Source organism: Brassica napus, unplaced genomic scaffold (genome assembly GCF_020379485.1).
Source record: "Brassica napus cultivar Da-Ae unplaced genomic scaffold, Da-Ae ScsIHWf_2463;HRSCAF=3180, whole genome shotgun sequence".
In the NCBI taxonomy this organism is placed as follows: domain Eukaryota; kingdom Viridiplantae; phylum Streptophyta; class Magnoliopsida; order Brassicales; family Brassicaceae; genus Brassica; species Brassica napus.
This window is the reverse complement of record NW_026015793.1, coordinates 3,367-13,113: the sequence shown is the minus strand read 5'-3', so window position 1 is coordinate 13,113 and position 9,747 is coordinate 3,367. Positions and strand designations below refer to the sequence as shown.

General features: G+C 40.4%; 1 pseudogene; it reads right to left on the bottom strand.

Moving 5' to 3' along the window:
* Positions 1 to 204: 204 nt before the first annotated feature.
* On the bottom strand, positions 205 to 9,287 carry LOC125601152 (annotated as a pseudogene).
* Between the last annotated feature and the right edge of the window lie 460 nt (positions 9,288 to 9,747).

The following is a 9,747-nucleotide window of genomic DNA, read 5'->3' as shown; positions in this document are numbered from 1 at the left end:
ACAAAATTAGATCATTGTTCCTTCTGTGTTCAAGAATACAGTAGAAAGATGGTCGTAAGTTAAATGGTAATGAGAGTCTTTAATGTTCACTTACTCTAATGTTGTCAGAATGAAATCGTTGCTATGAATACTTTAGGGAGCGTTAAATTTAACTCTCCCTTCCCAGCTTAATTTAACCTTGTACTGCTATCCAAATCCTAAAGATCATAGAACTGAGTTTAAGATTCTCAACATTAGAGTAAGTGAAACATTAAAACTCTCATTTACCATTGACTTAGACACATCTGTAATAAGGATTCCTGGAACAGCAGAAGGAACAGGATCGAATTTTGTTCCTGGGAGAAACGTTTTCGACAACAAGAACAAAAACCAGCAGCTCCGAGATGCTTCACTGTTGCAACAACTTTCTTGATGGAAGCTGTACCAACAACGAAGTTGAAAGAATATCCACAGAGAAGAATCTTTCTTCAACCAGTTTCTTGTTAAAGACTTCTGGTCTTTGACAATCAGATGGATTATACTTGGAAACAGACGAGTCAAAGCAGAACATCATTTGCAGAAAACAAAGTGTACATCTTGTGAGGCCGTGTTGATGCTGCAGAAGAAACACACAATCAAAACATATAACTTGGAATGTAAAATAACATTTGGTTTTTGTTTCTTACGTGATAATCCCATTCCTGCCAGCATTTTTCCATTTCCAAGGGTGAGATGATTCTTGTATCTACGGTCATCAATAGCAGCTGCGACGGTCATTATCCAAGGGCTATAAGAAACCAAGTCTTTGGAAATGGACCTCCGTTTCCAGCAGCTTGAGCAACGAAGACGCCAGCTTTTACAGCTCCAAGAAGTGTAGCATCGAATGGATTCAAGAACGTTGTCTTGGTAGTTGTTGGAGGACTGTTGGGACCTACGGAGAGGCTCAGGATATCAACACCATCATGAACAGCCTGCTCATTAATATCTCTAGTTAATATCAAACCACTGTTCTAAAAGTCGGTCTATGCAGTGCCTAGGTGAAAAATATTAAACAAATAATTTTTGCTAAACCAATTTTCAAAATATAAATCAAGGCATTCAAAAATCGGTCTATAAAACGCCTAACCACCGCATTTTGAACATGTATCAACTAAGGCATCACTACATGAAAATGATCTGCTATAACAACCATACAATAAAGAAATGCAGCAGGAGAAATCATTTCCTACGTTAAATGTAGTCTATGTTCCTTTCTAACTACTTGAAAGTTTTAACTCTACCTGATCAATTGCAGCAACTACATCAGCAACAAAGCCTCCGAAAAGCCGGTATAGAGCTTTGTAAACAGCAATCCTGAAAGAAAAATTAGCCTTTAGCTTGTGAAAGAGAAGATACAAAACTACCATTTTGCACTATCTATCCACCTACCTAGCACGTGGAGCCATTCCACTTGCATTTCCAAATTCATAACCGTGCATTCTCAATGGAATACCGTTATTCCCAGCTGCAATAGCTGCTGTATGACTGAAAATCCATAAGTAAAAAAAAAAAAGAATCAGGTTTCCTAAGTAGTACAGTGAAAGGGTCCTGAGAACAATATTAGACTATAAGAAGAACATAGAGACGAACCTTCCATGCCCATCTCCATCCATTGGAGATGCATAGTCTATATTTGGGTTAAATGCACCAGCCGCTTTAGCAGCTTCAGCGAAATGTTGAGCTCCAACAATCTTCCTGTTGCAGAAGCTCTTCTTAGTATGAGGATCTTCTTCACATTTCCCTTTGTAATGAGGAAGAGGGCCATAAGGTAATCTATGGTGAGAGGCAAAGCTCGGGTGATGCGGATAGATCCCCGAGTCAACGAAACCAATAACAATATCTTCTCCTGCTCTTTCCCAACCACCACCTGTTGGCCAAACATCTGTTGGAAGTCCCAGAAACTCAGGTGTATGTGTGGTGAGTCTCCTCACTTTCCAGTCTTTGTTTACAGATTTAACACCTGCGGTGCGACGTAGTGTTTCTGCCTAACCAAATATAGTGGAATAGTGTAAGGGAACTGTTAACTTGAAGAGAAGAAATGGAGAAACTAAAAGTGTTGAGTTGAGTTGGGGCTTGTGCAAAAGATAGGGCAAGGTGTCCAGAAGTGTCCTGATGGATGTGCAAAGTTAGGGTCAAGTCTAGGAGAGACTTAGAAGTGTATTTGGGAGCAAATGAGCGAGTGTGCAAAGATAGGGCGAGGCATACGGACATGTCGGACAGTACGGATCCGTACGGACCAGGGCGACCCAGATTTGCATAACTCGGCCATTTGAGAAGTTTTGGAGTTGGTGCAAAAATAGGGCGAACCTGACGTCCCGGGAAGGCTTGTGCAATGTCTGGGCAAGGTTTAGGAGTTATAAAAGTGGTCCCAGTCTTGTGGATAAGGTTCTGATCAGATGGCATCAAAGGAGAATCAAGAAGATGCCATTGGAGTGTGATTGGCTAGTTTGGTCTTGGACAGGCTGGCCTTGGCTGTAAAGACAAGGGGAGCCACGACCATGTACCTGGACTTATCTCTGGATAGATTAGCAGGAGCCTAAGGAGAGCCAATCACAGTTCAGCCTTCCCCATTTTGAATTAAACCAATCAGACTCCATCTCCTCTTAACCAATCAGCATCAACTACTCAGATTGCAACAAGACCAGCTCATCTACACCATCCATTCCTCTTAAGTGATTTACAGCCATTAGATATAGGTTTATGATGTCTCAGATTGTAACAGCCTATATAACAGATGTATGGACGAAATTGTAACTCTTAAGAGAGTTAGGGGGATTTCCCCTCTCCTTCATGGAAATGAAAAACTAGTTCTTGAATCTGAAACTCTAATCTCTAAACACTTATTCTCTTAGTCTCTCAGTCTCTTAATCTCATTCTCTTTAGTCTCATAAACACTTAAACACTCTCATCAATCTCTGTTCTCAAATCACCTAAAACAAGCTCTTATCTTTCTCCATTGGAGTTTATACACACACACATACAACCAGAGTAGAGATCTCTTTAAAAATCACATGGTATCAGAGCCAGGTTCATCTGAACTTGGTTCTTGCTTCCGCTGAAGCTCATAGCTCTCCTCCATGTCGCTTGAAGCCAAGAAGAAGCTCCATGGTCCCAGCCGGCTGTTCAACTCTTCAAGAAGAAGGTATGCTCATCCATGGTGTCCAGAAGCTGTCTCTGGCTGATCTACACTCTCTCATGAAGCCCATGAAGAAGAAAGAACCCTGGGAAGCAAAGGGTTCTTATTCACTGTCCAAGAAGAAAGGTGACAGCTTTCAGCTGGTACTGGTGTGGCGAATTCAACATGAAGAAAGGTGTGGTCATTGACATGGAGAGTGCAAGAGAAAGGTCCATGGGAGAAGGAGAAGTTGGAGTTGACACCAACAGCTCACTGTCTTGCCATGATCTATGGAGTTTCAAGGAACTAACACTAGTTCCTTGCTGTAAGAAACCTCTTTCTCTTGTATAAAGCTTGAGTATATTGACTGGTTGTGATGTTGTGATGTGATTGAAAACCTGAGGACTGTTTAAAAGATTATTAAATGAAATAAAATGAATTTAGAATCTGTCCCAGGATGCTTAAAGAGCTTGGTTCCCTAGTAATCCTTTCATTGTACTAGTTATACTAAGTTTACTAGCAGTTGTGTAAGTGCTTTAAAAGACTAGTAATTTAACAGTATTACTAGGATTACTAGGTATGTTAATATGCTTATATCCGGTTCATAATGATGCTTGTTGTGATTGATTGAATCTGCTTGCATACATGGATTGAAACTGAATTGAAAGCTGTTGCATATAGTCTTGTGGCTGTCTTACATTGAAGCATTAGATTCATGTCTAACTGCTGAGTAAAGAAGCTTTAAAATGCCTAAGTAGTGCATAAACTGAAAAAGAAAATGCTTGTGCTTAGAGAGATTGCTTGCAAAGATAGAACTTGAAAATGACTTGTTTTAATCTGTTGCAATGCTTGTGAGATTGGGAATCAAACTTGATGATTAATCAAGGATTGATCCCAATACTCTTGTGTCTTATCCTTGCTGGAGTTTGAGTGGTGTTTCAGGTTCACAAGAAGTGTTCTTTGCTCACCACCTATCCAAGACAAGAGGAAGACTTGAACCATTGTGTGGAGCAATGGGAAGATACTTGTGTGTAGAAGCTGGTTTAAGAAGCGCAGGCCACGAGGTTGTTGAGCTCCTGGTTCAAGACATACAAGCGGAAGACCAACCATTGTGTGGAGCAATGGGAAGGTTCTTGTGTGCAGAAGCCGGTTTAAGAAGCGCAGGCCACGAGGTTGTTGAGCTCCTGGTTCAAGACACACAAGAAGAAGAAGGTCACCACCTAAGCCATGAGGAAGGCCGGTGATCTGAGGGTACTTGAAGCTGAAGGCAAAAGGGTGGATCAGTGATTTAAGCGCAGCTGTTAGGGTGATGTGCTCCTGGTCTTGAAGTTCATTGAGGCTCATCTCAAGCTTGTGGTGGGGATTCAAATGACCAACCTGAAGAGCTAAAGTTCAAGACATGTTTCCTCCTTATCACTACAAGAGAAGGATAAAATGAAGCCTGTTGCCAACATTCTGTGGGAAGTCCACAGCCTGCTCCAAAGAGGGTAGAGAGGATGTTGTGACAATGGAGAGATGACTTGTGGTTCTGTCCATGGTGGTTTAGTCACCATAGCCTACACATCAGATGAGTGTAGAGAGGACAGTCGACATACAAAGAAGAGCATCACCAGGAGGGTGATGCAATTTAAACCAAGACCATTGCAAGCTGATCATGGAGTGATCCAGCCGAAGTAGAGGAAGAAGAAGAAAGCTACTCAATAAGCTTCTGGTGTGAGATGCTTGGAGAGTGAGCATTGCAAGAGGGATGGGCACACCAAGGAGAGGTGTTGGATACTGAATCCAAGCCTCAAACCTGCCAAGTTCAAGTGAACCGTGCCCATGGAGGTTCAAGAGATCAGCTCGGATCTCTTGTTTGTAAGCAAACCTCCTAACCATTAATAAGCGCTTGTGTCTTTATTTATTGTGCTGTGAGTGGTGTCTAGAGTCCCAGAATCTCATGTTTTGTTTATTGCATTGTCTTGTGTGTTGCCATAGCTTGAATCAGAATGAATGTGTTGTAGAATTGAGTAGAATGTCTATACTGCTTGCATCATGTTTGAAAAGCTGTTTTGCATACATAAGCATGTCTCATATTGTCTAAGTTCAATCCGAGTGTGTACTGTTGCTAATGTTTATGTTTATTCCAAAAATGAAAGTCTAGCATCAATTAGAAAGTGTCTAAGGTGCGTGCATCATTGGTCTTGATTGAAACTGGTGTGTGTGCATAGCTTTAATATGTCTCATGGATTGAACCTGTTGCATTCATGGAGTTAATGCTTTAAGATTGTGCATTCATGTATTGATGCATTTAAAAATGAGCCTAAATTGTCAATGTATTGTATAAAGCTTGCATTGTCATTTTAGAGATTGAAAACTGCTTGTTCTTGCCTTAATTGATTGGCTTGTTTCAAGGTTTATATATTGCTGTGGCATTGGTGATCAAACAGGATAAATTATCTTGGTTTGATCCCAATGGGATGATCTGATCTTGCATTGAGTTGTGGTGGTGTTAGGTACACAAGGAAAGTGATACATGTAACTCACCAACAGCCAAGAATGTAGAGACAAAGGTCTTGTGCCATTGCATATCATCACTAGGACATGTTAGTCCATAATCTACAGGAAGTGTAGTGTGATTGAGTATGCAATGAGAGATGACCATTGCATAATACCATTTGACATATCTAGTCCTTAGTCTACAGGAAGTGTAGCATGGGTCATTATGCAATGAGAGGTGTGTCTTGTGAGACTCTCTATGGTGATTCAAACACCCTAGTTCCTGGTTAAGGAAGAGAGTAAACTCACAAGAAGAAAGCTATCATGAAAGATGATAGTTATTAGACCATGGAGATGCATAGGATCATCACAAGCTTAGCTCCTTCTAGTCTCGGTTCTAAGCTTGAGGGGGAGTCTTAATGCATATGATCCATGGTCAGTAACAAGCCTTTTGCAAAAGCTTCTACAAGGATCATCAACCGGACCAAGTCAGTGGCGTGTCTAGGCAAGAGGCTGTTCAGAGCAGCCTTGGCGAGTGAGGAGGAAGGCTCTCCATCAATGCGGCTTCAATGAGAGGTGATTGAGGAGAAGCTGATGAATCCATTCTGCCTTTCCAAGAAGTTGATGATGCCATGAAGATGGTGCATTGGTCGAGTTTGGAAACTCACAAGAACACAAGGGAAGTTCCCTTAGACTTTTTAAAAACTCCTTTCAATCTTTTTCATTCATCTTATTCATTGCTTGTGCTTGAAAAGATACTTAAGATGATTATGATTGAATTGTGAGATTGTGTGCATCAAATGTGATGCAGGATATTCATTTTGAATTGTGAGATTGTGTGCATCAAATGTGATGCAGGATATTCATTTTCTTGTTTTTGATAGGTACTGATGCACCTTTGGGATAATGTATCAGGTACCATTGCTTGAGCCTCACTAAAGATGTTCCTGGTCAGTTCCTAGCTTCTCTAAGATGGCTGAGAAGTCTGTTGAGAGGGGGAGATCCAAACCAGTTCTATGAAGAGGGCAAGCCGTGTGTGAAGTGTTGATCAGCCTCACTGGTGTTTGAAGATGATCTGGCCGTGTCCTAGCTTCTCTAAGAAGGCTGTGAAGTCAGTTGAGAGGGGGAGACTTCAAACCGGTTCCATGAAGAGGTGAAGCTGAGTTGTTGAGTGCGCAAAGTCTTGATGAGTTGCTGCACCAGTTTAGGCCGTGATCCAGAGCTTCTTGTGTCCAACCACACTGGTTCTAAGGCACAAGAGCTCACTGGCCAATCCCTAGGCCTTGGAGACTTTACTCTTTTTCCCTCATCAAGGTTTTGTCCCAAAGGGTTTTCCTTGGTGAGGTTTTTAATGAGGAAGTTCTTCAAGGTTCCAAGCTTGACATAGGATCAACTAAAGTCAAGCTTGAGGGGGAGTGTTAACTTGAAGAGAAGAAATGGAGAAACTAAAAGTGTTGAGTTGAGTTGGGGCTTGTGCAAAAGATAGGGCAAGGTGTCCAGAAGTGTCCTGATGGATGTGCAAAGTTAGGGTCAAGTCTAGGAGAGACTTAGAAGTGTATTTGGGAGCAAATGAGCGAGTGTGCAAAGATAGGGCGAGGCAGTACGGACATGTACGGACAGTACGGATCCGTACGGACCAGGGCGACCCAGATTTGCATAACTCGGCCAATTGAGAAGTTTTGGAGTTGGTGCAAAAATAGGGCGAACCTGACGTCCCGGGAAGGCTTGTGCAATGTCTGGGCAAGGTTTAGGAGTTATAAAAGTGGTCCCAGTCTTGTGGATAAGGTTCTGATCAGATGGCATCAAAGGAGAATCAAGAAGATGCCATTGGAGTGTGATTGGCTAGTTTGGTCTTGGGACAGGCTGGCCTTGGCTGTAAAGACAAGGGGAGCCACGACCATGTACCTGGACTTATCTCTGGATAGATTAGCAGGAGCCTAAGGAGAGCCAATCACAGTTCAGCCTTCCCCATTTTGAATTAAACCAATCAGACTCCATCTCCTCTTAACCAATCAGCATCAACTACTCAGATTGCAACAAGACCAGCTCATCTACACCATCCATTCCTCTTAAGTGATTTACAGCCATTAGATATAGGTTTATGATGTCTCAGATTGTAACAGCCTATATAAACAGATGTATGGACGAAATTGTAACTCTTAAGAGAGTTAGGGGGATTTCCCCTCTCCTTCATGGAAATGAAAAACTAGTTCTTGAATCTGAAACTCTAATCTCTAAACACTTATTCTCTTAGTCTCTCAGTCTCTTAATCTCATTCTCTTTAGTCTCATAAACACTTAAACACTCTCATCAATCTCTGTTCTCAAATCACCTAAAACAAGCTCTTATCTTTCTCCATTGGAGTTTATACACACACACATACAACCAGAGTAGAGATCTCTTTAAAAATCACAGGAACACCCACAGAGAAAAATGATCTCAAGATCTTTTTTTACCTGCTCAGGAGAAATATGAGCTGCAAATCCATTTATAAGGTGTTTGTAACTGTAAAGCTTTTGTATGATCCTTCCTCAAAGAGCATTCCAAGAATCATATCGTGCTTCCTCTCTAAGTGACGAGCATACGATGTCACCAATTCACTGGAAAATGTAACAGATTGTTTAAGCTAAGCAACCAATGTGTAGTCTAATTGAAAGAAGAGAAACTATTTCTAAGTACCTTGATGTATCAATCTTCTCATCAGATTCGACAGCAGTTGCTTCATAACCATTTTCTCCACCTTGGTAACTTATGATTGGCTCTCCTTCCATAGTCACGATGTAAACCTCTGCTGACACAGTAACAAGAAGTGCGGAAACCACAAAATATATCATCCTTATATCCATATTGGTTTGCAGAAAGGAAGCTCTGGCTTTACTTCTGCTGTAGATTCAACTGCAGAGTCAAAAATCAAATAAAGGCATTAGCATCTTGAGACCAATACCACTATCAATAGAAAGCAGAAACCATCACTTCACTCAAACCACTCAAACAAAAACTGACACTAATCATCTAATTTCATATACACTTTCAGAGAAATAAGCACATAGAGAACTGAAGGGAGGAATGCAGCTGTGGCTGGCCACAAAGCCACCATGATCTTTTCTTTGATTGAATACATTTCAACACATTCATTTACAAAATAAAAAATAATAAGGACCAATCTTTCAAACAAAATACAGACAAAAACATAATCAAGCTACTGTATAGAGATACACAAGAATCATCTCCATTGCAGGTCAAGAACATTAAAACTGAAAATCCAACAAAAATTGTGACTAAAAAACCACCAAATAAGAAAAATAGGACGAGATTCATATTTTACTATGTTTCACTTTGTCAAGAATTAAACAGCATTACCATATTAAACCAGCCCCAACAAGAAAAAAAAAAATTTGAAATCAAAACCACAGGTTGAAGACAAAGAACATACAGTACTTGCTCCATAGAAATTTCCCTAAACACATTAACCAAGTAAATAAAGTTCATCTCCATCTTATGCCATTTATATAAGAAGAAACCAGAAATAGCAAGAGTATAACGACTATTGCTCTTCAATGAATGTGACAAACAAAGAAGAAAGAATCTTTAGACCTTTAAGCCTACACTTTCACAAACCATCCAAGCAAAGAATAAACATCAATAAAAATCCAGATGAAATGAAAAAAAAAAAGTGTCTACATTTATAAACTGTAGCTTGAACAGAGTAAAAATCAAAAAGAAAAATAATGTGTACCCACAACTTACATTTGCTTCACGAGACCAATCGAAATAGAGCAAACCAACAAAACAGACACAAAAGTAGCTTTTTGAGACGAAAAGGGTCGGGCCACGATTGAAAAATCAAATGGAAAGATTACAACTTTAGTCACTAACTACATATTTAGCAGGAGAAAGAAACCCAGAGAGGAAGCTGGTTCAGATCTTTAATCAAGTGGTTTTGATTATGGGTTTCTTTGTAGAAGGAGAAGAGATCTAGTAAAGGAGAGAGAGAGATAAAAGGAACACGAGAGGTGTTAGTAAAAGATTTTTTTACTGTGAGTTAGTGATGAATGGAGTGTTTCTTTGAGTGGGTAGAAATGGAGAAGAAAAGGTCGTTAGGGTTAATAATGTTTCAAAGGATATTGTTATTTTAC